Below are 25,146 nucleotides of genomic sequence, written 5' to 3' on the forward strand. Positions count from 1 at the left end.
CAGCCTATACTCCACCTTGGTCCTGAGGCCCGCCGGGGATATCAGTTGGCGGCTCCTTCACGGAGCTGTGAGCACGGGCGTGTTTTTGACGCAGTTCACCCCATCCCAGATACTTGCCCTTTTTGCAATGTGAGGGAAACCCTTGCACACGTATATTTAGACTGTTCCAGGCTGCAGCCCCTTTTCCAGCTCCTCACGAATATTTTATTACGCTTTTGGCTGCACTTTTCCCCTTACCTTTTTATTTACACACTCCCCACAAAGTCGCGGGATCTCCTGGTTAACCTCCTCCTAGCCCTAGCTAAAACAGCCATTTATAAAACCAGAGAGAGGAGGTTGGCCGATGAAGCGTCTTGCGACTGTAGGGCCGTTTTCCGATCCTCAGTACATTCACGTATCCAGGTGGAGTTCCTCTGGGCAGCGTCCACCGACTCCCTTGACGCCTTCGAGGAGCGGTGGGCGCTGTCCGGGGTTCTCTGCTCGGTGACCCCGTCCGGTTCCCTCCGTCTGACCCTCTGATTGAGGGAATGAGCGAGAGCCGCCAGTCACAGCCGTTAGTTGCTGTGAATACCATCATTACTGTCTTCTAGGAGGGGTCCTATAATACATGGGTGTACCCCCCTCCCTCCCAACCACCCACCCCGCAGCCGTGCCCATCTTGTCGGGCACTCTCAGGAGAGGGAGGGTCGGTGACCCTGGGCGCGGCACTAGGTAACTCGAGAGGGTGGAAGACCACGAGTGTCGAGGAAGCCCCCCCGCTCTAGGCCACCAGGTAACTCAGGAGGGTGGAAGACCACGAGTGTCGAGGAAGCCCCCCCGCTCTGGGCCTGGGCTAACCTGAACACCTCTCCCTCCTGAAAGCTGTTGTGTTATACCTTTTGATTGCGTTGTTTTGTTGCTAAGTTTTTTTTTTATCCTTTTGTATTCTTTGTAACTGTTACAAATAAATTTCCTTTCTGTTTCAAAAAAAAAAAAAAAAAACCTTCCCTGTTACCTTACCCAGGGAAAAGGGACCTACTTAGCCTGGGGCTAATATATCTACCTTCTATTACTCTCCTATAGCCTATAGAGGTGAAGGCCGCTTTACCGCTTTGCCGCCCGCTGCTTGGGTATATCTTGACCGGGTCCTGCATGAGGGCGCGCCCCACCCACCCTCTACCCCAGGCCCGCCAGACCTTTTAATTGGGCCCCTATCCCGTGGACCCAACCGACCCCCTCAGCCCTTCACCGTGAGCCAGCTGCACAAGATGCAGTCGGTCTGCTTCCAAACCCCGCCAAGGAAACATCTGTACACGCTCGTGCTCCACACCCTTCACGCCTTCACCCTCGTGTCCCGCCCCGATACAAAATGGCGGGACGTCCTGCCACCTTTGGAGGGTGAGGAGCTCCGGTGGGCCAGCCTATACTCCACCTTGGTCCTGAGGCCCGCCGGGGATATCAGTTGGCGGCTCCTTCACGGAGCTGTGAGCACGGGCGTGTTTTTGACGCAGTTCACCCCATCCCAGATACTTGCCCTTTTTGCAATGTGAGGGAAACCCTTGCACACGTATATTTAGACTGTTCCAGGCTGCAGCCCCTTTTCCAGCTCCTCACGAATATTTTATTACGCTTTTGGCTGCACTTTTCCCCTTACCTTTTTATTTACACACTCCCCACAAAGTCGCGGGATCTCCTGGTTAACCTCCTCCTAGCCCTAGCTAAAACAGCCATTTATAAAACCAGAGAGAGGAGGTTGGCCGATGAAGCGTCTTGCGACTGTAGGGCCGTTTTCCGATCCTCAGTACATTCACGTATCCAGGTGGAGTTCCTCTGGGCAGCGTCCACCGACTCCCTTGACGCCTTCGAGGAGCGGTGGGCGCTGTCCGGGGTTCTCTGCTCGGTGACCCCGTCCGGTTCCCTCCGTCTGACCCTCTGATTGAGGGAATGAGCGAGAGCCGCCAGTCACAGCCGTTAGTTGCTGTGAATACCATCATTACTGTCTTCTAGGAGGGGTCCTATAATACATGGGTGTACCCCCCTCCCTCCCAACCACCCACCCCGCAGCCGTGCCCATCTTGTTGGGCACTCTCAGGAGAGGGAGGGTCGGTGACCCTGGGCGCGGCACTAGGTAACTCGAGAGGGTGGAAGACCACGAGTGTCGAGGAAGCCCCCCCGCTCTAGGCCACCAGGTAATTCAGGAGGGTGGAAGACCACGAGTGTCGAGGAAGCCCCCCCGCTCTGGGCCTGGGCTAACCTGAACACCTCTCCCTCCTGAAAGCTGTTGTGTTATACCTTTTGATTGCGTTGTTTTGTTGCTAAGTTTTTTTTTTATCCTTTTGTATTCTTTGTAACTGTTACAAATAAATTTCCTTTCTGTTTCAAAAAAAAAAAAAAAAAAAAAAAAAAACCTTCCCTGTTACCTTACCCAGGGAAAAGGGACCTACTTAGCCTGGGGCTAATATATCTACCTTCTATTACTCTCCTATAGCCTATAGAGGTGAAGGCCGCTTTACCGCTTTGCCGCCCGCTGCTTGGGTATATCTTGACCGGGTCCTGCATGAGGGCGCGCCCCACCCACCCTCTACCCCAGGCCCGCCAGACCTTTTAATTGGGCCCCTATCCCGTGGACCCAACCGACCCCCTCAGCCCTTCACCGTGAGCCAGCTGCACAAGATGCAGTCGGTCTGCTTCCAAACCCCGCCAAGGAAACATCTGTACACGCTCGTGCTCCACACCCTTCACGCCTTCACCCTCGTGTCCCGCCCCGATACAAAATGGCGGGACGTCCTGCCACCTTTGGAGGGTGAGGAGCTCCGGTGGGCCAGCCTATACTCCACCTTGGTCCTGAGGCCCGCCGGGGATATCAGTTGGCGGCTCCTTCACGGAGCTGTGAGCACGGGCGTGTTTTTGACGCAGTTCACCCCATCCCAGATACTTGCCCTTTTTGCAATGTGAGGGAAACCCTTGCACACGTATATTTAGACTGTTCCAGGCTGCAGCCCCTTTTCCAGCTCCTCACGAATATTTTATTACGCTTTTGGCTGCACTTTTCCCCTTACCTTTTTATTTACACACTCCCCACAAAGTCGCGGGATCTCCTGGTTAACCTCCTCCTAGCCCTAGCTAAAACAGCCATTTATAAAACCAGAGAGAGGAGGTTGGCCGATGAAGCGTCTTGCGACTGTAGGGCCGTTTTCCGATCCTCAGTACATTCACGTATCCAGGTGGAGTTCCTCTGGGCAGCGTCCACCGACTCCCTTGACGCCTTCGAGGAGCGGTGGGCGCTGTCCGGGGTTCTCTGCTCGGTGACCCCGTCCGGTTCCCTCCGTCTGACCCTCTGATTGAGGGAATGAGCGAGAGCCGCCAGTCACAGCCGTTAGTTGCTGTGAATACCATCATTACTGTCTTCTAGGAGGGGTCCTATAATACATGGGTGTACCCCCCTCCCTCCCAACCACCCACCCCGCAGCCGTGCCCATCTTGTTGGGCACTCTCAGGAGAGGGAGGGTCGGTGACCCTGGGCGCGGCACTAGGTAACTCGAGAGGGTGGAAGACCACGAGTGTCGAGGAAGCCCCCCCGCTCTAGGCCACCAGGTAATTCAGGAGGGTGGAAGACCACGAGTGTCGAGGAAGCCCCCCCGCTCTGGGCCTGGGCTAACCTGAACACCTCTCCCTCCTGAAAGCTGTTGTGTTATACCTTTTGATTGCGTTGTTTTGTTGCTAAGTTTTTTTTTATCCTTTTGTATTCTTTGTAACTGTTACAAATAAATTTCCTTTCTGTTTCAAAAAAAAAAAAAAAAAAAAAAAAAAACCTTCCCTGTTACCTTACCCAGGGAAAAGGGACCTACTTAGCCTGGGGCTAATATATCTACCTTCTATTACTCTCCTATAGCCTATAGAGGTGAAGGCCGCTTTACCGCTTTGCCGCCCGCTGCTTGGGTATATCTTGACCGGGTCCTGCATGAGGGCGCGCCCCACCCACCCTCTACCCCAGGCCCGCCAGACCTTTTAATTGGGCCCCTATCCCGTGGACCCAACCGACCCCCTCAGCCCTTCACCGTGAGCCAGCTGCACAAGATGCAGTCGGTCTGCTTCCAAACCCCGCCAAGGAAACATCTGTACACGCTCGTGCTCCACACCCTTCACGCCTTCACCCTCGTGTCCCGCCCCGATACAAAATGGCGGGACGTCCTGCCACCTTTGGAGGGTGAGGAGCTCCGGTGGGCCAGCCTATACTCCACCTTGGTCCTGAGGCCCGCCGGGGATATCAGTTGGCGGCTCCTTCACGGAGCTGTGAGCACGGGCGTGTTTTTGACGCAGTTCACCCCATCCCAGATACTTGCCCTTTTTGCAATGTGAGGGAAACCCTTGCACACGTATATTTAGACTGTTCCAGGCTGCAGCCCCTTTTCCAGCTCCTCACGAATATTTTATTACGCTTTTGGCTGCACTTTTCCCCTTACCTTTTTATTTACACACTCCCCACAAAGTCGCGGGATCTCCTGGTTAACCTCCTCCTAGCCCTAGCTAAAACAGCCATTTATAAAACCAGAGAGAGGAGGTTGGCCGATGAAGCGTCTTGCGACTGTAGGGCCGTTTTCCGATCCTCAGTACATTCACGTATCCAGGTGGAGTTCCTCTGGGCAGCGTCCACCGACTCCCTTGACGCCTTCGAGGAGCGGTGGGCGCTGTCCGGGGTTCTCTGCTCGGTGACCCCGTCCGGTTCCCTCCGTCTGACCCTCTGATTGAGGGAATGAGCGAGAGCCGCCAGTCACAGCCGTTAGTTGCTGTGAATACCATCATTACTGTCTTCTAGGAGGGGTCCTATAATACATGGGTGTACCCCCCTCCCTCCCAACCACCCACCCCGCAGCCGTGCCCATCTTGTCGGGCACTCTCAGGAGAGGGAGGGTCGGTGACCCTGGGCGAGGCACTAGGTAACTCGAGAGGGTGGAAGACCACGAGTGTCGAGGAAGCCCCCCCGCTCTAGGCCACCAGGTAATTCAGGAGGGTGGAAGACCACGAGTGTCGAGGAAGCCCCCCCGCTCTGGGCCTGGGCTAACCTGAACACCTCTCACTCCTGAAAGCTGTTGTGTTATACCTTTTGATTGCGTTGTTTTGTTGCTAAGTTTTTTTTTTATCCTTTTGTATTCTTTGTAACTGTTACAAATAAATTTCCTTTCTGTTTCAAAAAAAAACCTTCCCTGTTACCTTACCCAGGGAAAAGGGACCTACTTAGCCTGGGGCTAATATATCTACCTTCTATTACTCTCCTATAGCCTATAGAGGTGAAGGCCGCTTTACCGCTTTGCCGCCCGCTGCTTGGGTATATCTTGACCGGGTCCTGCATGAGGGCGCGCCCCACCCACCCTCTACCCCAGGCCCGCCAGACCTTTTAATTGGGCCCCTATCCCGTGGACCCAACCGACCCCCTCAGCCCTTCACCGTGAGCCAGCTGCACAAGATGCAGTCGGTCTGCTTCCAAACCCCGCCAAGGAAACATCTGTACACGCTCGTGCTCCACACCCTTCACGCCTTCACCCTCGTGTCCCGCCCCGATACAAAATGGCGGGACGTCCTGCCACCTTTGGAGGGTGAGGAGCTCCGGTGGGCCAGCCTATACTCCACCTTGGTCCTGAGGCCCGCCGGGGATATCAGTTGGCGGCTCCTTCACGGAGCTGTGAGCACGGGCGTGTTTTTGACGCAGTTCACCCCATCCCAGATACTTGCCCTTTTTGCAATGTGAGGGAAACCCTTGCACACGTATATTTAGACTGTTCCAGGCTGCAGCCCCTTTTCCAGCTCCTCACGAATATTTTATTACGCTTTTGGCTGCACTTTTCCCCTTACCTTTTTATTTACACACTCCCCACAAAGTCGCGGGATCTCCTGGTTAACCTCCTCCTAGCCCTAGCTAAAACAGCCATTTATAAAACCAGAGAGAGGAGGTTGGCCGATGAAGCGTCTTGCGACTGTAGGGCCGTTTTCCGATCCTCAGTACATTCACGTATCCAGGTGGAGTTCCTCTGGGCAGCGTCCACCGACTCCCTTGACGCCTTCGAGGAGCGGTGAGTGCTGTCCGGGGTTCTCTGCTGGGTCACCCCATCCGGTTCCCTCCGTCTGACCCTTTGATTGAGGGGAAGAGCGAGAGACCCCAGCCACAGCCGTTGCCGCTGTGGATACCATCATCACCGTCACCTAGGAGGGGTCCTATCACACATGGGTGTATGTCCCCCCCCCAAACTGCCCACCCCGCAGCCATGCCTATCTTGTTGGGCACTCTCAGGAGAGGAATAATCGGTGACACTGGGCGTGGCACTAGGTAACTCGAGGGGGTGGAAGACCATGAGCGTCGAGGAAGCCCCCCCCGCTCTGGGCCCAAGCTAGCCTGAACACTTCTCCCTCCTGAAGGCTGCTGTGTTATACCTTGCGTTTGCTTTTGTTTTGTTGCATAGTTTTGCTTTATCCTTTTTGGTGATTCTTTGTAAGTGTTTCACAAATAAAACTCTTTTCTGCTTAAAAAAAAAAATTACTCTCCTATAGCCTATAGAGGTGAAGGCCGCTTTGCCGCCCGCTGCTTGGGTATATCTCAACCGGGTCCTGCACGAGGGCACACCCCGCCCACCCTCTACCCCAGGCCCGCTGGACCTTTTAATTGGGCCCCTATCCCGTGGACCCAACCGACCCCCTCAGCCCTTCACCGTGAGCCAGCTGCACGAGATGCAGTCAGTCTGCTTCCAAACTGCACCAAGGAAACATCTATACACGCTCGTGCTCCACACCCTTCACGCCTTCACCCTTGTGTCCCGCCCCAATACAAAATGGCGGGACCTCCTGCCACCTTTGGAGGGTGAGGAGCCCCGGTGGGCCAGCCTATACTCCACCTTGGTCCCGAGGCCCACCGGGGATATCAGTTGGCGGCTCCTTCACGTAGCCGTGAGCACGGGTGTGTTCTTGGCGCGGTTCACTTCCATCCCAGACACCTGGCCCTTTTGCGGCATGAGGGAAACCCTGGCACACATATATCTGGAGTGTGCCAGGCTGCAGCCCCTATTCCAGCTCCTCATCAATGTTTTATTACGTTTTTGGTTGCACTTTTCCCCTCACCTTCTTATTTATGCACTCCCTATCCATGGCCTCACAAAGTCACGGGATCTCCTGGTTAACCTCCTCCTGGCCCTAACTAAAATGGCAATCTATAAAACCAGAGTGAGGATGTTGGCCGATGGAGTCTCCTGTGACTGTGGGGCCTATTTCCGATCCTCAGTCTGTTCACGTATCCGGGCAGAGTTCCTCTGGGCACCATCCACTGACTCCCTTGACACCTTTGAGGAGCAGTGGGCACTGTCCGGGGTTCTCTGCTTGGTGTCCCTGTCCGGTTCCCTTCGTTTGATCCTTTGACCACACTCCTGTCCCTGTTATTTCATTAGTTGTCCCCTGTATTTATTTGGTATCCAGGTCCTGTGGATCCCCCTCTTAGGCTAGGTGGGGATCCTTTAGCAGTGGACGGGCTTCACCCGCCCACTTCCCAGATCCCAATAGGGGATTACTCTCCTATAGCCATCTGGCCTGACCCTGTCACATATCCCCCTGCTCTGCTCAACACTACTGGGTTGGGCAACTTGGGATGTCAGGCAGTGTACTCGTGACAAGCTATCTGCATTGCCATGGTGGCTTCCAGCCCGGTGTTGTATGGTGAATTGGAAAGGTTGTAGGGACAGGAACCATTTGGTCACCCTTGCATTCTTCTCTTTATTTCACTGCATCCACTGGAGGGGTGCATGGTCGGTCTCAAGGGTAAACCATCGTCCCAGAAGGTAATAACGTAGTGTTTCCACGGCCCATTTCACAGCTAGGCACTCTCTTTCAACCACAGCATACTTCTGCTCTCTTGGGAGGAGTTTCCTGCTGAGGTAGAGGATTGGGTGTTCTTCATCTCCGACCATCTGCGATAGGACAGCTCCCAATCCTACTTCAGATGCATCTGTTTGTAAAATGAAATCTCTGTTGAAGTCTGGGGCTATAAGCACTGGGTTACTGCAGAAGGCTGTCTGTAGATCCATGAATGCTTTCTCTGCGGCATCTGTCCACTTCACCGTGTCTGGACCCCGGGCTTTTATCAGGTCTGTCAGGGGACTCGCTCTGGTAGCAAAATGGGGAATAAATCATCTGTAGTACCCCATCACACCCAGCAATGCCTGGACTTGCTTTTTCCGATTCGGCCAGGGCCAATTTTGGATAGCCTCTAGTTTGTTTAGTTGGGGCTTGACCATGCCCCTTCCTACAATGTAGCCAAGGTATTTAGCCTCGGCTAGCCCTATAGCACACTTGGCTGGGTTGGCTGTGAGGCCGGCCTGTCTTAGCGTGTCCAGAACCGCTTCCACCTTTCCTAAGTGGGTTTCCCAGACAGGGGTGTGAATAATCACATCATCCAGGTATGCCACTGCATAACTGGTATGGGGCCGTAGGAGCTTGTCCATAAGACACTGGAAGGTGGCAGGTGCCCCATGCAGTCCAAAAGGAAGAACAGTATATTGAAACAGACCCTCTGGTGTAGAGAATGCCGTCTTTTCTTTTGCATCTTTGGCAAGGGGAATCTGCCAGTATCCCTTTGTTAAATCAAGGGTGGTCAAAAATCGGGCATTGCCCAGGCGGTCAACTAAAACTCATCGATATGGGGTATGGGGTATGCATCGAATTTGGATATCTCATTCAGCTGGCGAAAGTCATTACAAAACCTAGTGGTGCCATCAGGTTTGGGCACCAACACAATCGGGCTTGACCACTGACTGTGGGACTCTTCGATGACTCCCAGCTCCAACATCCTTTTTACCTCTGCCTTCATCTCCCCCCTTTTTGTCACTGGGACCTGATAGGGCCTTAAAGTTACCTTTGCCCCAGGGTCTGTGATAATGTGGTGATATGCTTCGGTGGTCCGGCCTGGTTTGGTTGAAAACACATCCTGGTATCGGTTGATCATCTCAGTTACCTCCTTCTTCTGGTTTGGTGTCAGATCAGTGGATATCCTGATCTGCTCCTGCATATTAGTTCCCTGGATCGGGGTCTCTTGGGCCACTACACATGCCTCTCATTGGTGCCAAGGCTTTAAGAGGTTAATGTGATAAATTTGTTCTTGTTTCCGGCGTCCTGGCTGCTACACTTTGTAGGTTACTTCCCCCACGGGTTCAACCACCTCATAGGGCCCCTGCCATTGGGCCAAAAGCTTGCTTTCTGTCGTGGGTACCAACACCATCACCCGATCCCCTGGTTGGAACTGTTGGACTTCTGCCTGGCGATTGTAATGGGTTTGCTGGGCCTCCTGCGCCTTTTCCAAATGTTTCCATACAATAGAGGTGACCCAGGCTATCCGTTCTCGGATCTGCAACACATGGTCAATTATATTTCTTCCCTCATTGGGTTCCTCTTCCCAGATTTCTTTTGCAATATGTAGTATGCCACGGGGGTGGCGTCCGTATAATAATTCAAAGGGGGAAAACCCAGTGGAGGCCTGAGGTACCTCCCGGATTGCAAACATAAGGTAGGATAGTAGGGTGTCCCAATCCTTCCTGTCTCAGCTTACCACTTTCCTTATCATTACCTTGAGGGTTCGGTTAAACCTTTCTACCAGCCCATCGGTCTGAAGATGATAGACTGAAGTTCTCAGGGTATGTATAGGGAGCAGTGTACAGAGGTCCTTCATTAGCTTCAACATAAATGGGGTACCTTGGTCTGTTAATATTTCCTTTGGTAGCCCCACTCGGGCAAAGATCCCCACCAACTCTTTAGCTATCGTTTTAGAGGCCGTGTTCTGCAGGGGGACGGCTTCTGGGTAGCAAGTAGCATAATCCAGAACGACAAGAATATATTGGTGGCCCCGGGCTGTCTTCTCCAGGGGTCCCACTAGATTCATGGCTATTCACTTGAAGGAGACTTCTATGATGGGAAGGGGTCCTAAAGGTGCCCTTAAGTAGGGATGGGGACTGTGCAGCTGACACTCCGGGCAGGACGCACAGTACCTCTGCACTTCTTCATGTACTCTGGGCCAGAAGAATCGTCGCAGGACCCGTGTCAGGGTCTTCTCTACCCCCAAATGCCCCCCAAAAAGATGACTATGGGCCAGACTTAATACAGAATTCTGATGTTTTTGAGGTACTAGGATCTGCTGTACCTTCTGCCCCTTTACTGGTGCAACCTGGTATAAGAGATTCTTCTTCATTATGAAGTAGGGTCCTGGTACCTGGGTTTTCCCTTTTCGGTCACCTCCTTTCTAATGTTGTCATACCTTGGGTCTTCAGCCTGGTCCGGTCCAAAATTTCCTCTCCTGGGGCTAATCTGCCCGAGATCTAAGGGGCCAGTGTCTGTTGCCTCTACTGGCTCAGAGGCGTTAGGGTGTGGTTCAGACTTGGATGCTTCTCCCTCTTGGGTGGCCTCCTTTTCAGCTGCTCGGGTCCACCTACCTACGAGAGCGACCCTCTGGCTTTGGGCCAGTACTCAGATTCCCAAGGCCTTAGCTGCCCTTCTTTCCCTTTTCGTCTTTCTACGTTGTCTGGGAGTGGAGAACAAATCTGGGGATATTTCAGAGAAGGTTGGGGGTTGACAGTCTACTGTGGATGCCTCACTACTTTCAGGGCTTCCTCCTTTCTCCAATTCCCCTACCTGGAGTAAGTCTCCAAACCCTGGGAAGTCCCTCCCTATAAGCACTGGGTATGGGAGTTTAGGGACTACACCTGCTGCTACCTCAGTAGTGTTCCCCTGAATCTCGATTTTTACTGGGATGGGGGGGTAGTAACCAGCTGTCCCAAGGACGCATGTTATCCACGTACGCTTAGCCCACAGCAGCTGACTACGCTTCACGAGCTTCCCCGAGACAAGCGTGATAGCACTCCCTGAATCAACCAGTGCTGTGGTCTCTACCCCATTTAGCTTCACTGGTCTAGTGTACATATGTGGGGTTAGTGAGACCCCCCACAAGGTGGATTAGGGAGCATGGGTCTGCCCAGTTCCCCAGGTTACACTGCATAGGCTCCTCGGCATTGCGACTCTGTGCAGCTATGTGTCCCCACTCCCTGCAGGCGTAACATCTGTATGGAGCCCTAGGTGTTCCCCGGTCTCTTGGTTTGGGTAGTCTAACATCACGATCCTCTTCCTCCTCAGTGCTCCGACTCTTTGTGGCTTCTGGTGGGCCTTCAGCCCCTCTCTTTTTCCACCTGGGCTCTCCTGGCGGCCCAATCACCCGAGCTGCTAGTTTAACCCAGGGTGCTTCTTCCTTAACTGGTCGGGTCAGCTCTGTAAGGGCCTTACCTGGTTTACCAGTTCCCGCAGCATAGTCCGGTCTTGAGCAGCCTGGTCCATCAGCAGGCGATTAGTCTCTTGCTGCAGCCGCACTGTCTCCTGCTGGGCGGCTGCCTGGACACGAGTAGCCTCCTGCTGGGCAGCCGTGGCTTGTATCAGTGCCTGCACTACCTCCTCCATTGTGGTGAAAAAAATAAAAATAGACCCTCTTCCCTATTTTTTTTTACTTCCTTCCAAACACCCTCCTTCTTCCGCCACGCTGTGGACACCAGATCCCACTTCCGACACCAGTTGTGACAAAGTCCTGCTCTACCTTGGTGGGTCTTGCACTTATTGGCTGATTTGCTCGCCTTGGAGCTTCATGGCAGCCCTCAGCTTGGCCATTTTTCTGAACCCACAGTCCAGGTCAACTCCTCCTGTGTCTGACCAGGAGTTGGGAGGATTTGGGGGGAACCCGGGCCCGCCCTCTACTCCGGGTTCCAGCCCAGGGCCCTGTAAAATGCAGCTGTCTAGAGTGCCTCCTGGAACAGCTGTGCGACAGCTACAACTCCCTGGGCTACTTCCCCATGGCCTCCTCCCAACACCTTCTTTATCCTCACCATAGGACCTTCCTTCTGGTGTCTGATAATGCTTGTACACCTCAGTCCTCCAACAGTCCGCGTTCTCACTCTCAGCTCCTAGTGCCTCTTGCTCCCAGCTCCTCACACGCACACCACAAACTGAAGTGAGCTCCTTTTTAAAACCCAGGTGCCCTGATTAGCCTCCCTTAATTGATTCTAGCAGCGTCTTGATTGGCTGCAGGTGTTCTAATCAGCCTGTCTTAATTGTCTCCAGAAGGTTCCTGATTGTTCTGGAACCTTCCCTATTACCTTACCCAGGGAAAAGGGACCTACTTAGCCTGGGGCTAATATGTCTGCCTTCTATTATTCTCCTATAGCCATCTGGTCCGACCCTGTCACACTGTACATAAAAGATGAAAATCAAACATCTGGTAGCAGGGTGTGGAGGCAAGCAATTGGGGGGTGGGGGGAGTGGAAGGAGAGCTTCCCTGCAAAAATCCTGCCACCCACATCTTCCAGAATGTTGGCAGACGCTAAGACAATCATCTGCACAAGCACCCCGGGCAGGCGGGAGTGAGCCGTGTGGAAGGAAGGAGGCCCATCTGATTGGCTGACAGCTAAACTCATCTATCGTTTCATTTGTAGGAAAGTTCCCTATAAGCAAACATCCCCGAAACTTGCTCAGTGTGGCTGGGTCTGAACGTTCCCATGCTAAACAGTTTGTCTCATCAGGAGACAACTGTGCAATGTCCATTCTTTGGTAATAATGCTTCATGGCATTTTGGAATCCGGTGGCCACCGTCTTGCTGCAAAGTGATGTTGTGCGTGACATGGAGCAGCCCTAATGTCAGAGAATCAAAACCAGTTTCCATCTGGTTGTGATCCTACTGGCTCAGCAATCCAAAAAATAGCTTTCATGTTTAAAAGCTAAATCCTTGTGAAATATTTAACACAGGCCTGCACTTATACCACCTTAACTTATTATTGTGTTTGGTCCCCCCAAGCTAAGCAGAGTTAGGGTTGGTGAACATTTGGATGGGAGACCACATGGGACTAGCTGTTGTAGGAGTTGATATTAATTTAGTAAGTGGCAGTTTTCTCTCTGACTCATTACTGAACCGGTTCCCTAGGGTAGTTTTAGCTGTGCTGTCCTTAAGAAAGTGCGTCTTGCATATGAGAGGATGAGCTGTAAAGCCACGGTTCTGCCAATCGACTGTGGTTATAAAAGATCCTGTGACACTCTTTGTGAGAGTTAGGGGGCATTCGGCTGATGGTGGTTCTTAACACTAGAGGTTTTGCCCAAGTTCAGCACCACATTGTGCTAGGCATGGTATCTGCAGATATCAGAGTCAGGGCCTATTCCCAAAAGTTTGCAATCTAAATAGACAGAAAGGCAGTATTAGGATCCCTATTTCCCAGATGGGAACTGCAGCAGAGTGAGTAAGGCCCAGATCCTCAAATCCTCAGATCCTTAGGCTCCATTGAAATAAATGGAAGTTAGGAGTCCAAATACTTTTGTGGATCTGGGCCTAAGTGACCTGCCCAAGAGCACGCAGGAAGTCAGTGGCAGAGCTGTTAATAGAACCCCGCTCTGGAGTCCTTGTCCAATGCCTTAATCACAATAGTGCCCTTTCAGCTCATTGCAGTTTGTATCCTAAAATCACCCTTGTGACTTCAGTTGGACATGTGATTCTTCATTCTTTGCCTGAGCTGTTGGCTGGCATTGCTGTGCACCGTTAAGTATCTGCTGTGTTCCACACCAAAAGCGGTTGGGGATGGGATAGTTATTGCTGTTTCTAATTTATAAAGTTCTTCAAACATCCTCCGATTTGAAACTACATGTAAGGTCATTCACATTACAGTTAATTGTCTAGTTATAAACCATTGTCAAAGCCAGTTGGAATCTGGTTAATACTTTCTGCTACTGGGCTTCCTACTCACTGCCAGTCGTCCCCTGACATACACCGATCATGTCAACTTCACCAAGATGGCTGCAGCCACTCGCAGGCTCTTTGACACCCTGATTGCAATTAAACACTTTATTGTCAAATACATTTTACTGTTTATTCCTGATGACAAGCCCTTTGCAGGAAATCATGTGAATTCTCAGACTTCTCTATACCAAGCAACATAGGTGGAGGGCTCCTTTAAGAAGCAAAAAACCCTTACTTCTCCTTCTTGTATTATTTATTTGGTAAGTAGTTTTTTGTGCCTCTTCTTTCCTTTTTCGAATGCTATTGCCTCCACCACAAAGTGCCCCATTCCAAATAACAACAATATCTAATGAATTAGGCCATTAATGGGCTAGAATATTTTTAACTGCTTCCCCCCCACACACGCACTGCCATCCCCATGGCCAGAATCACCACTCTAGGGCTTACGAGTGAGAAAGGTTCTCTTTAAGAATTTGCATTGTTCCAAAGGAAGCACATTTTCCCCAACTCCTAATGAATATTGCAAATTCCAAGGGCTAGGAGAGATAAACACTGCCAGGCCAGATCACTCTCTGTAGAAACACTTTGTCACTAGCTGTTCTCATCATGTGCTTTTTAAAAGCCTGGTAAATTCTAACTCATGATTATGGACAGCTAATGTCTTCAAAGCCCGCAACAACAGAGTCTTTGGTTTCAGGTCATAGAAATGCCACTGTCACTGTAATGTCTGAACGTCCCAAACACGTTGTCAATGGGGATGTAAAAATGCCCTGAGTCAACAGAAAGGAAGACAAAGGAAGAGGGGTCAGTGAGATGCTTTGCCCTGCGAAACTCAGTGGCTGGCAGAGACACTTCTGGTTTCACTTGAATTCAGTTTCTGTTTGCTGAAATCAGAAAGTTTACAAAGGAGATCTCAGGCACTTGATCATCAGAAACTTAACATTTAAAAACCGCATGGGATCTATAAATGTCTCATCTGATTTAACCCCTTCCCTCCTCCTTTCTTTTTAAAGGGGGAGGCCTTTTGGATACCCCTTATTTTCCCCTCTGGACCCTGCCCACTCTAGGTTTCATGGCATGCTAACCCGTCCTTCCCATCTTCCTAAGCGGGACACCGAGAGCAGCAATAGTGTTCCCAAGTCACCAGAAGAGGTTGCTAGAGATCAGTGTTGTGAGATTCTGCTTTCTTCCCCTCTGAGGCTGAACATACCACTGCCAGAGATTGCGCCCTTCTTGCTGGGTATCAGGGTTGAAGAGAGTGGCCTGAATTTGGAACCAATGTGTGTAAGCATAATTTTTTTTTTAAAGAGCCAAAGCAATTTTTAAAGAAAAGTCGATTTGAGGGGGTTTGTTCGTTTGTGTATTTTTAATTCTCTATTGGTCATTAGAGCCTGTAAAATGTAGACAAGAGTAATTTGGGGCAAGCAGAGAGGGATCCCACCTGGCTTCTCAGTGTGGGTGGGAGCGGGGTTAGTATTTGATTTATTTGTACAGTTCCAGGTATGTCTGTCGCATTGTAAACAGAATAAAAGTGATGGGTCTGCATCACAAGAGAAGGGCATGTGTGTGCGCATGCGTTTTCACACTGCACACAAGCCACCACAATGGTTACTGTTGTGGAGGGAGTTCCTCTCTGTGCACGGTGGCACTCAGATAGTAAGGTGATGGGCACCAAGATAAGAATTGGGGTCCCAATCCTACAAGTCGTTCTGCATAGGCACAAAGTCCATCTGCACAGTCACTTGCAAGATCAGGGCCCTAGGTATAGATGATTAGATTACATGGAGGGGAATACAAAAATAAATATGGAGGATGAGCAGCACCTTACAAATGCTTGTAATGATAATAATTAATGATGAAGCAGCTAAAATTAGAAGAACAGTTTCCCTCTACATCAGCACAAATTTAAGGAAGACCAAAATGAGCTTAAGAGACTGTATGAGTCCCTTTAAATAAATCTCCAGCTGATTTTTTGGTCTGTTTTAGCTGAGCTAAATAATAATATCTCAATATCCAGTGACTGTGTGTTCCCCCAAGAGAATGCACGTGGTGGAGAGAGAAGAAAAGAGCCTACTGTATCTTCCTTAAAGGTTAGGATGTACATTAATAAAATCTTCATAACAATGGGGTCCTACAGTCTCATATAATGAAGAACTTGCTGATTAGGAAGAAACCCAGTTATATTGTCTCTGAAAGAATTATTTTGTGAGGAAGCATTTTTAAATGTCAAAAGGGATTTAAATGGGGTCCTGAGCCATGTTTCCTGCCTTGGTTAAAGGGGAAAGGCTGAGCTTGTCTCAGTAAGCCCAGCGGGCTGCTTTCACAGGGGCAGAGGCAGGTATAATAAATACCCTGTGAGAGGGTTGGTCAGAAAGTGGTATTTCTGTCCACGGGGAAATTCAGACATGTCAGCATTTCTCTTTGTTTCAAACAGAACAAAATGCTAACGTTTCTCATAAAATGAAAATTCTGAAAAATTTCAATTTGGAACAATTGAAAAGTTTTGTTTCAATAATGTCAAATCATTTCATTTTGATGAGGTAAAAACCTTTCGTGGCAATGTCTAAACATTATTATATAATATTAAATAGAACATAGAATTATAATATTATCTAGTTAATATATAATACCTAGACAAGGACAATATTTTATTAATTAATTACAATTACAATTGTAATAATTAATTACAATTAATATTTAATATAATAGTAAACATGAAATTAATCAGATCAATAAAGTGGAAATGAAATATTTTTACCTTATCAGAACAAAATGAGAAAGTATACATTTCATATTGACATTTTCCCTATCAGAAATTTTGTCAGAATGAACATATTCCCGTGAAATGTTTTGGTCTTGACAAAACTTCATTTTCTGATGAAAAACTTCTGTAAAAAAAAAAAAAAATTAAAAGGAAAGTGACCAGCTCTAATCTGTGATGTGTGTTTGAAATTAACAAAGATTGTATTTTCATAGAGGGCATCTGTGCTGGCAGTGGCCATTTTACTGAGATGTGGCTCATTGTTTCTTTGTGTAGCCCTTTCTGTTTGTCTGCATCCACCTGTTGTGTCTTGTCGCATCTTAGATTGTACACTCCTTGGGGCAGAGGCCATCTCTTTGTTCTGTGTTTGTACAGTACCTAGCATAATTGGTCCTGGTCTCTGACTGAGACTCGTAGTTGTTACGGCAATGCAAAGAATAAATAATGATAAAAGTGACATTATATGTGACATCAGAGACTGGAGGCTCATGAGAGCTGAACCTCTGAATGTTTGCAGGCTCTGGATGCTTCAGAGAGGAAACCAAAAGATGGGATGTTTGCTGAAGCACAGCTGAACCTCTTGAGCCTTGGGAATATCTCCAGAACAGGCTCTGTCACCACACATAAATTTGTTCTTCAACCCCAGGAGAAACCGAGCCAAACAGCGGCTCAGGGTAACATTTAAAACTAACAGACAGGACTATCGAAGTGCAATTTTGTGAAGCTCAGAACGCATTCAGGATCCATCTTAAGCTCTGGATGCAGGGTCGGATCAATCCTTATTTTATCCCAGCTGTTCCTCCCATCCTTAGTGTAAACGTGTCTCCATCCAGCTGGGATTCTGGCTGAACATCACAAGAAGAACACTTAATGTTTAAGTAACGACTTTCCATGTTTACGCAGTAACTTTTTTCCTCTGTTTGCCAAGCCTCTATTGCAGCTTGCAGGGAGGCTGCTTTCAGATCTCAGATACACAAGGCCCCCACTGTGCACTGCTGGAGTCATGCATGTTGTTTCTTCACATCATCAAGATGGCCGCTACCACCAGCCTCCAAAACTCCAAGCCTGGCGGTTCTTAGATGTTGGTTTTCTGATTCATTGCAGTTTTTCTGCTGAGAAAACAGGAGCTTCCAACATGGAAAGGAGACCAGAAACAAGGCCATCTCCCCTTCCTTTAGTCTGTGTGTACATTTTACCTCGGTGCCGCAGACTGAGATCATGTCAGCAAACCACAACGTGAACTCTGAGGCCATTTGTTCCATGTAAATGGCTGTTAATGTTTGCAAGGATCCGTTTCCCTGCTGGGAGAAGCACAGCCCTTGAGTGTAATGAAGAGAGACGGGGAAGAAATTAAAGCATCAGGGAAATGTAGCGATAATAAGCAGGGTTACAAAAGTATGTTGCAGCAATGGTGTCAGTATAGGCTTTCATTAGTAGGGGAAAGGTAAGCAGGATCAGGCAGGCAGAGAGAGAAGGCAGGTCAGAGCTATAACTATATAAGAACAAAAAGAAAAGGAGGACTTGTGGCACCTTAGAGACTAACAAATTTATTTGAGCATAAGCTTTCGTGAGCATCTGATGAAGTGAGTTGTAGTATTCCTTTTCTTTTTGCGAATACAGACTAACACGGCTGCTACTCTGAAACCTATATAAGAACAGATTCCCCCTTTCCCAGCATCCTGAGTAGTTTCCTATTATTTATTTTGCGGTAGCAGCCAACGATTCTAATCAGGATCAGAGCTCCATTGTGCTGGGCATTGCACAAGAACATAGGAAAACATGATTCCTGCCTCGAACACACCAGATCTGTGATCACAGTGGCACAGGCAGACTCTTGTGCCCTCACAGACCCCCTTTAAAGTCAGTGGGGCTCCATATGAGCGGAGAGATCCACACCAATTTGACCAGGCAGGATGGCAGGATCATGGTCTAAAGAGACCAGTAAAGGAAGGGAGAGCGAGCAAGATACAACAGACAAGTAAAGTGCTCAGTGTGAATACAGACTCACGGCTGGTTATTTAGTTGTGTGTGTATACAATTCTTTATTATTCCTTTGCCTAATTGTATCTATATACTTTGTGTGTATATAGAGAACATTTTTCTACATTGTTTATAATTAACACTAGCATTTTCCTTTTGCACTTTGGGTTTTCTACATTTTAATTTATAATTTTTTCAATTATTTTTGGCATTTGCCATTTTCTTTTTTTATGCCTAGTTTGTCTCTTGCCTTTTCAGTTTTGTAAAAAAAAAAAAAACTAAAAATTTAATCCTCGTCTCTTTTTAGCATTTAACCCTTGCCATTTCCTGTTGATTTTATATATATCATGGTAGTCTTGCCTATCTATATTTTAAACACTCTGGTTTTGGGGATTCACTACCAGGCAAATGGAGAACAGGTGACTTGTTTTAAAATCCTAGCAGTACTTTGTTTCCTTCTTATATTTAATTAACTCTTTTAGTTTTAAACAGTTGATACAATTGCTAAAATTATGATATGAAGTACAATGATTATAAATAGGGCTGTCGATTAATAGCAGTTAACTGTGATTAAAAAATGAATCGCGATTAATTGCACTGTTAAACAATTGAATACCGATTGAAATTTATTACATATTTTTGGATGTTTTTCAGCATTTTAAAATATATTGATTCCTTTTACAACACAGAACACAAAGTATATAGTGCTCACTTTATATTACTATATTCATGCTTCAGCCACCATTCCAGAGGACATGCTTCCATGCTGATGATGCTCGTTAAAAAAATAATGCGTTAATTAAATTTGTGACTGAACTCCTTGGGGGAGAATTGTATGTCTCCTGTTCTGTTTTATCTGCATTCTGCCATATATTTCATGTTATAGCATTCTTGGATGATGACCCAGCACATTTGTTTTAAGAACAATTTCACAGCAGATTTGACAAAACGCAAAGAATATGTGAGATTTCTAAGGATAGCTACAGCCCTCAACCCAAAGTTTAAGAATTTGAAGTTCCTTCCAAAATCTGAGAGAGATGAGGTGTGGAGCATGCTTTCAGAAGTTTTAAAAGAGCAACACTCTGATGTGGAAACTACAGAATCCGAACCACCAAAAATCAACCTTCTGCTGGTGACATCTGACTCAGATGATGAAAATGAACATGTGTTGGTCCGCTCTGCTTTGCATCATTACTGGGCAGAATGCATGTATTCTGGAATGGTGGTTGAAGCATGAAAGGACATATGAATCTTTAGCACATCTGGCACTTAAATATCTTGCAATGCCGGCTACAACAGTGCCATGAGAACGCCTGTTCTCACTTTCAAGTGACATTGTAAACAACACATGGGCAGCATTATCCCCTGCAAATTGTAACCAAACTTGTTTGTCTGAGTGATTGGCTGAAGTAGGACTGAGTAGACTTGTAGGTTCTAAAGTTTTACATTGTTTTATTTTGAATGCAGTGATTTTTTGTACATAATTCTACATTTGTAAGTTCAACTTTCATTATAAAGAGATTGCACTACAGTACCTGTATCAGGTGAATTGAAATATACTATTTCTTTTGTTTTTTACAGTGCAAATATCTGTAATAAAAATATATAAAGGGAGCACTATACGCTTTGTATTCTGTGTTGTAATTGAAATCAATATATTTGAAAATGTAGATAACATCCAAAAATATTTAAATAAATGGTATTCTATTATTGCTTAACAGTGTGATTAATCGCAATTAATTTTTTTAGTCGCTTGACAGCCCTAATCATAAACAAAGCTGGATTCCATGCAACAGGGAGCTTTTGTCTTTTTAGGTCAAACAGCACAGCACAAAACTGATATCTCTGACGTCATTACACAAAGTAAAACTATTTCCCCATGTTTATTTTCTCCCCCCCCCACCACCACCGTTCCTCACATAGAATATCAAGGTTGGAAGGGACCTCAGGAGGTCATCTAGTCCAACCCCCTGCTCAAAGCAGGGCCAATCCCCAATTTTTGCCCTGATCCCTAAATGGCCCCCTCAAGGGTTGAACTCACAACCCTGGGTTTAGCAGGTCAATGCTCAAACCACATGTTCTTGTCAACTGCTGGAAATGGCCCACCTTGATTATCACTACAAAAGGTTTCCGCCTCCCGCTCTCCTGCTTGTAATAGCTCACCTTACCTGATCACTCTCGTTACAGTGTGTATGGTAACACCCATAGTTTCATGTTCTCTGTGTATACAAATCTCCCCACTGTATTTTCCACTGAATGCATCCGATGAAGTGAGCTGTAGCCCACAAAAGCTTATGCTCAAATAAATTTGTGAGTCTCTAAGGTGCCACAAGTACTCCTTTTCTTTTTGCGGATACAGACTAACACGGCTGCTACTCTGAAACATCTCTGAGCAGGTTAGCAAGGAGAAGAGAGGACAGAAAGGGTGGGTGAAGAAAACTTGTTTAAGTGTGTTGGGGAGTTCAGAGGACAGGGTTGATCAGTGAGTGGATTTAAATTTTTTTAATACCATCCAACCCCCTCCAGGGAATCACCCTGTGGCAAATGTGGTTTGGTTTTAACAACAGATAATCATAGAAATATTTGGATATTGCCTGCCACGGTGAGAGTAGTTACCATTCACCCAGTATATCCTCGGCCATCTGGAGCACCCTGAGAAAGACGATGTGCTCCACTGGATTTGAGGGGTGTCCCCTGTTTCAGTGATGGAGACTTCCTTACATTGCTAGAAGAGAATCCCCCTTCCCCTTCCTGTATTTGTCTCAGGAGAGCCCTGTGTGCAATGTGCTCCTTACAAGTGGTTGACAAAATTTAATCAGAGAGGGTTTTTTGATGAAAAAATGGCTTTTCAGATTTATGAATATTTTTGGTTGAAACTTTCTGATTTTTCTATGGAAAGATTCTAACAACAAATAATTTCAGCTCTAATTGAGTGGAATCAAAACGAAAAAAAAACGTTTTTTCCTTTAAAGGAAAAACAGAGAGAAAAGAGGGGAAAATAAAACTATACATATATATATTTTAAATCATTTCAATTCCATTTTGAAACAAAAATGTTTCAATTCAAATCAGTTCTAAACAGAGTGTTTGTTCAATTGTTTTATTGAGACATCAGAAAAATCCAAGCACACAAATCAAACAAAATAAGAATTTCCATTTCATGTGAAATTTTTGCAGAAAATAATTCCAGGTTTTCATTCAGCTCTAGTGCTGAGGCTGTGAGAATCACAATGAAAAGTGAGTCTATCCCAGTGCCTGAAACAGAAGAAGAATCTTCTAATATACTAAGGAAATTTTATTGGAGCAAGATTTACATTTAATATTTAGAGAGTAAACTCTTCACAGCAGGGTCTGTCTATTATTCTGTGTTTGTACAGTGCCTATCGTGATAGGGCCCCATGCTTGATTGGCTTGATTGGTATCATAATAAATATGACTAATAATTATAAACAACAGCAAAATACTTGGTTCTATTTATTTAGCTTATGTTGTGCTTGATATAATTGTTAATAACACTCTGGAGGTGAACTGGAAAAAATAACAACTGCTTTTTATTAAGAACTAAAATATATGAAGTTTAATAGAAACTACATGGGAAGGAGAGGTGAAGGTTTTGGTTCATTCTACAGTCAGGCTATGAAACCCATCCCTGACCCCAGGCTTCAGAGCACCGAGTTCCAGCTTGAGCCCAAATGTCTACACTGCTATTTTTAGTACCACGGTGAGAACCTGGACTCTGAGACTTGCTGCCACAGTGGGGCTTTTGCCATGCAGACATACTCCAAGACACTTTGGATGCAGTGTCACTGGAATGCACAATTAATACCAAAGGTCCTTCTGGTGCAATCCCAGTGAAATGCCCCTTCAATGCAATCCAAGTGTAATAGACCATTGTTGCCAAACCAAACCCTTCTCTGGTACAATCCAAAGGAATGAGCTTTCGTCACAGAACCTCTTCTATTCTAGAGGAGCCATCATCCATTTAGAAGGGTCAGTGAATGGAGTGACAGGGTTGGTTGGCTGTAGCTCTCAGGGCGGCATGAACCCTTCAAGAGGTGTTGCTGCTCTGTGATTAGAGCTAGGACGGCATTGGCCCCTTCCCACCCATACTAGCTACTTCACCATGTATGCACACTGCGATCACATTCCTACATTGTAGGGGAGCAGCATTCTGCAAATGCCATACTCAAAGGATGAATGAGACAGCCCCCCAAGTTTCTGCTCTGGCTAGCTCTGAGCACCTGAAAAGGACTAAAGGACTTAGCTTAAGGACAAAGACACCGCACATTCCTCTTTGCCAGGCAGAGAATGTTCCTGACCTTTACACCAACCCCCCTGTGGCATCTCATCTGATCTTTTTTAAAATCACCCAACTCGCTTGCCCCCTCAGGGAGATTCTTGGGTAACAAATTTGTTCTAGGTTTCAGCTTTAAAATTCTCAGACTTCTCTGTGCGTTTCAAGAGCATCCGTCTCTTCCCAGTGCCAATTCCCATGGGTCTGTGACACACCAAGAGACCCTTTGGAGCTAAAGGTCAAGTGACAAGTTCTAAAGAAACAATTTGGGGCAATTATATTTTATAATGTCTTGCTTCTTTCACTTCCTTGTCTCTCCCTCTCCTCCTCCCCTCAATCTCTGTCCCTTGCCATCTTCCCATAGCAGGGGATACTGTTCCTTTAAGGAACTAACTAGGTCATTGTCAGGCTAAACATTCCCACTGTACTAAACAATCTGATATGATTGGTGGTGATGAGGTCAATTTCACATTGCTTTGTTCATGCAGCGAGCTTGTCAGAAGCGATCATTTCCGAGAGAGGAGGCAATAATCCCAGGCACAAATAGTTCCATTGGCTCGGCTCGAACACTGCAGCCTGCAGCCCCTTTTTGTCCAAAAATACAAGCTGCCCTAAGTTCTACAGGCATCAGCAGCAAGAGTAATGGACTTGGGTTAACACAGGTTTTCTATTCCCCTTTCCCTTCTCTCTGATGTATTCATTAGCATGGGCAGTATCTGTGCCTCCCATGCAGGGTTATAAAACTACCATGAGCACCATCATCAGAGTAGCTGAGGGACCTCAACTCCAGCTGACCCCAGTGTAAGCAAATAGTGCTCAGCACCTTGCAGAAGGCACTCAGCACCTCTTTGAACTGGGCCCAATGATATTAGTAACTAGAACTCATCTGATTATTAGTTGCAAATAATGTATTCATTTGATTTTCACCATTTCATTTGTTTGTTGTTCCTAATTGCCCAATGAATAGTTCTGAATCAAAATCTTTGGGTCAGTGGGTTTCAGTAACAGGCACAGGTGGGCCCCTCTATCTTCAGCCCGTTCTTCACCCACAAACCAGCAAGAGACCTCTACTTTGGTGCAATCACCCATCTCTTTATTTACAGTACAAGTTCCCACCACCTTGTAGCTATAGACAGCATCAGGCTCACAGCCTCAGGGACTGCTAGGTTCTACTGCTAACTCCCTGGCTCCTGCCTTTCCTCTCCCTCTGGCTTCCTTCCTGCCAGCCTTTATGTAGCCCCAGGCTAAGAAGGCCGGCAGCTGTTCCCTGTTTGCCACTTAGGTCTGGGCTTACTCAGCCAGCTCCAATTCTCCTTTCCTGATTGGAGCTGGCGTGACAGAGGTCTGGCTCAGGGTTTCCTAGCCAGCACCCTGTCACACACCTCCCCACTTATGAACCGCCAGGTTCGTCCTTCCTCAGCCTCTCCACCCCCATCCAGTGGGGTTTGTCCAGGGAAGCCTCTCTGCCTCTTTCGGGTGATCACCGGTGTCATCTCTTGGAGGTTCCTTCATCCCCCACCCGGAAAAAGTACATTGGTCAGGGGATGGATGTCCCCATAGCTCTGCCACCACCCACTCGTCCTCACTCCAATCGCACCCCTGCGGGCATCCCATCTCCTTTATTCCCTTTTCTTTTGGTAGGAGGTCAAGACCAATCCCGACCTCCTGCTGGACACCCCGGGCCTCGGGTTCTCCCAAGCCACCAAGCAGGATCCCTGTTTCTTCTCCTGGGAGCTGTATTGTGGGGAGCTCCAGTTGTCCCTTTTCTCCCTCCAAGGGGCTTGGGCTGGCCATCTCCCCCGCTCCTCCCTCCCCTCTGTCTATCCTCTCTGGGCTCTGTTGTCTAGGGTTCTCATGTTCAGGGTTTCCTATCCAGCACCCTGTCACAGTTTCACAAGCTATTCTAGAGAGGGTCTCCTTCAAATATGCCACATTTGGGATTCGGTCCATGTGACTGGCCACTGAAGTCACATGGTTTAGTTTCTGTTTCCTGCTTGGCTGATGTGAATTTTATAAGCAGGAACAATGCCTTGAGAGAAATCATTTGGGCCTTAAGTGTTCCAGAGAGAGGCTGGGGAGTGAAATACAGGGAATAGGCAGATCTCGGACATAAACCATTTCTCCTGTTTCTTTTGTACAAGAAAGAGCATTATAGTTGGCCTCATATGTGGATGCTGAACTTAAAAATAGCTGGGTCCATTCCTGCCTGAGGGATAGGGAAGGATATGACCCAAATGTATTTGCTATCTAATCAATTTTGCATTCAATTTACTCAATACATTACACCAAGTAATTGCGTGTATGGGTAGGCTGGCTGGGCGAGCAATAGATTCCTGCTTGCACACA

This window comes from Lepidochelys olivacea (genome assembly GCF_965140295.1).
Source record: "Lepidochelys olivacea isolate rLepOli2 genome assembly, chromosome: 9".
Taxonomy (NCBI): domain Eukaryota; kingdom Metazoa; phylum Chordata; order Testudines; family Cheloniidae; genus Lepidochelys; species Lepidochelys olivacea.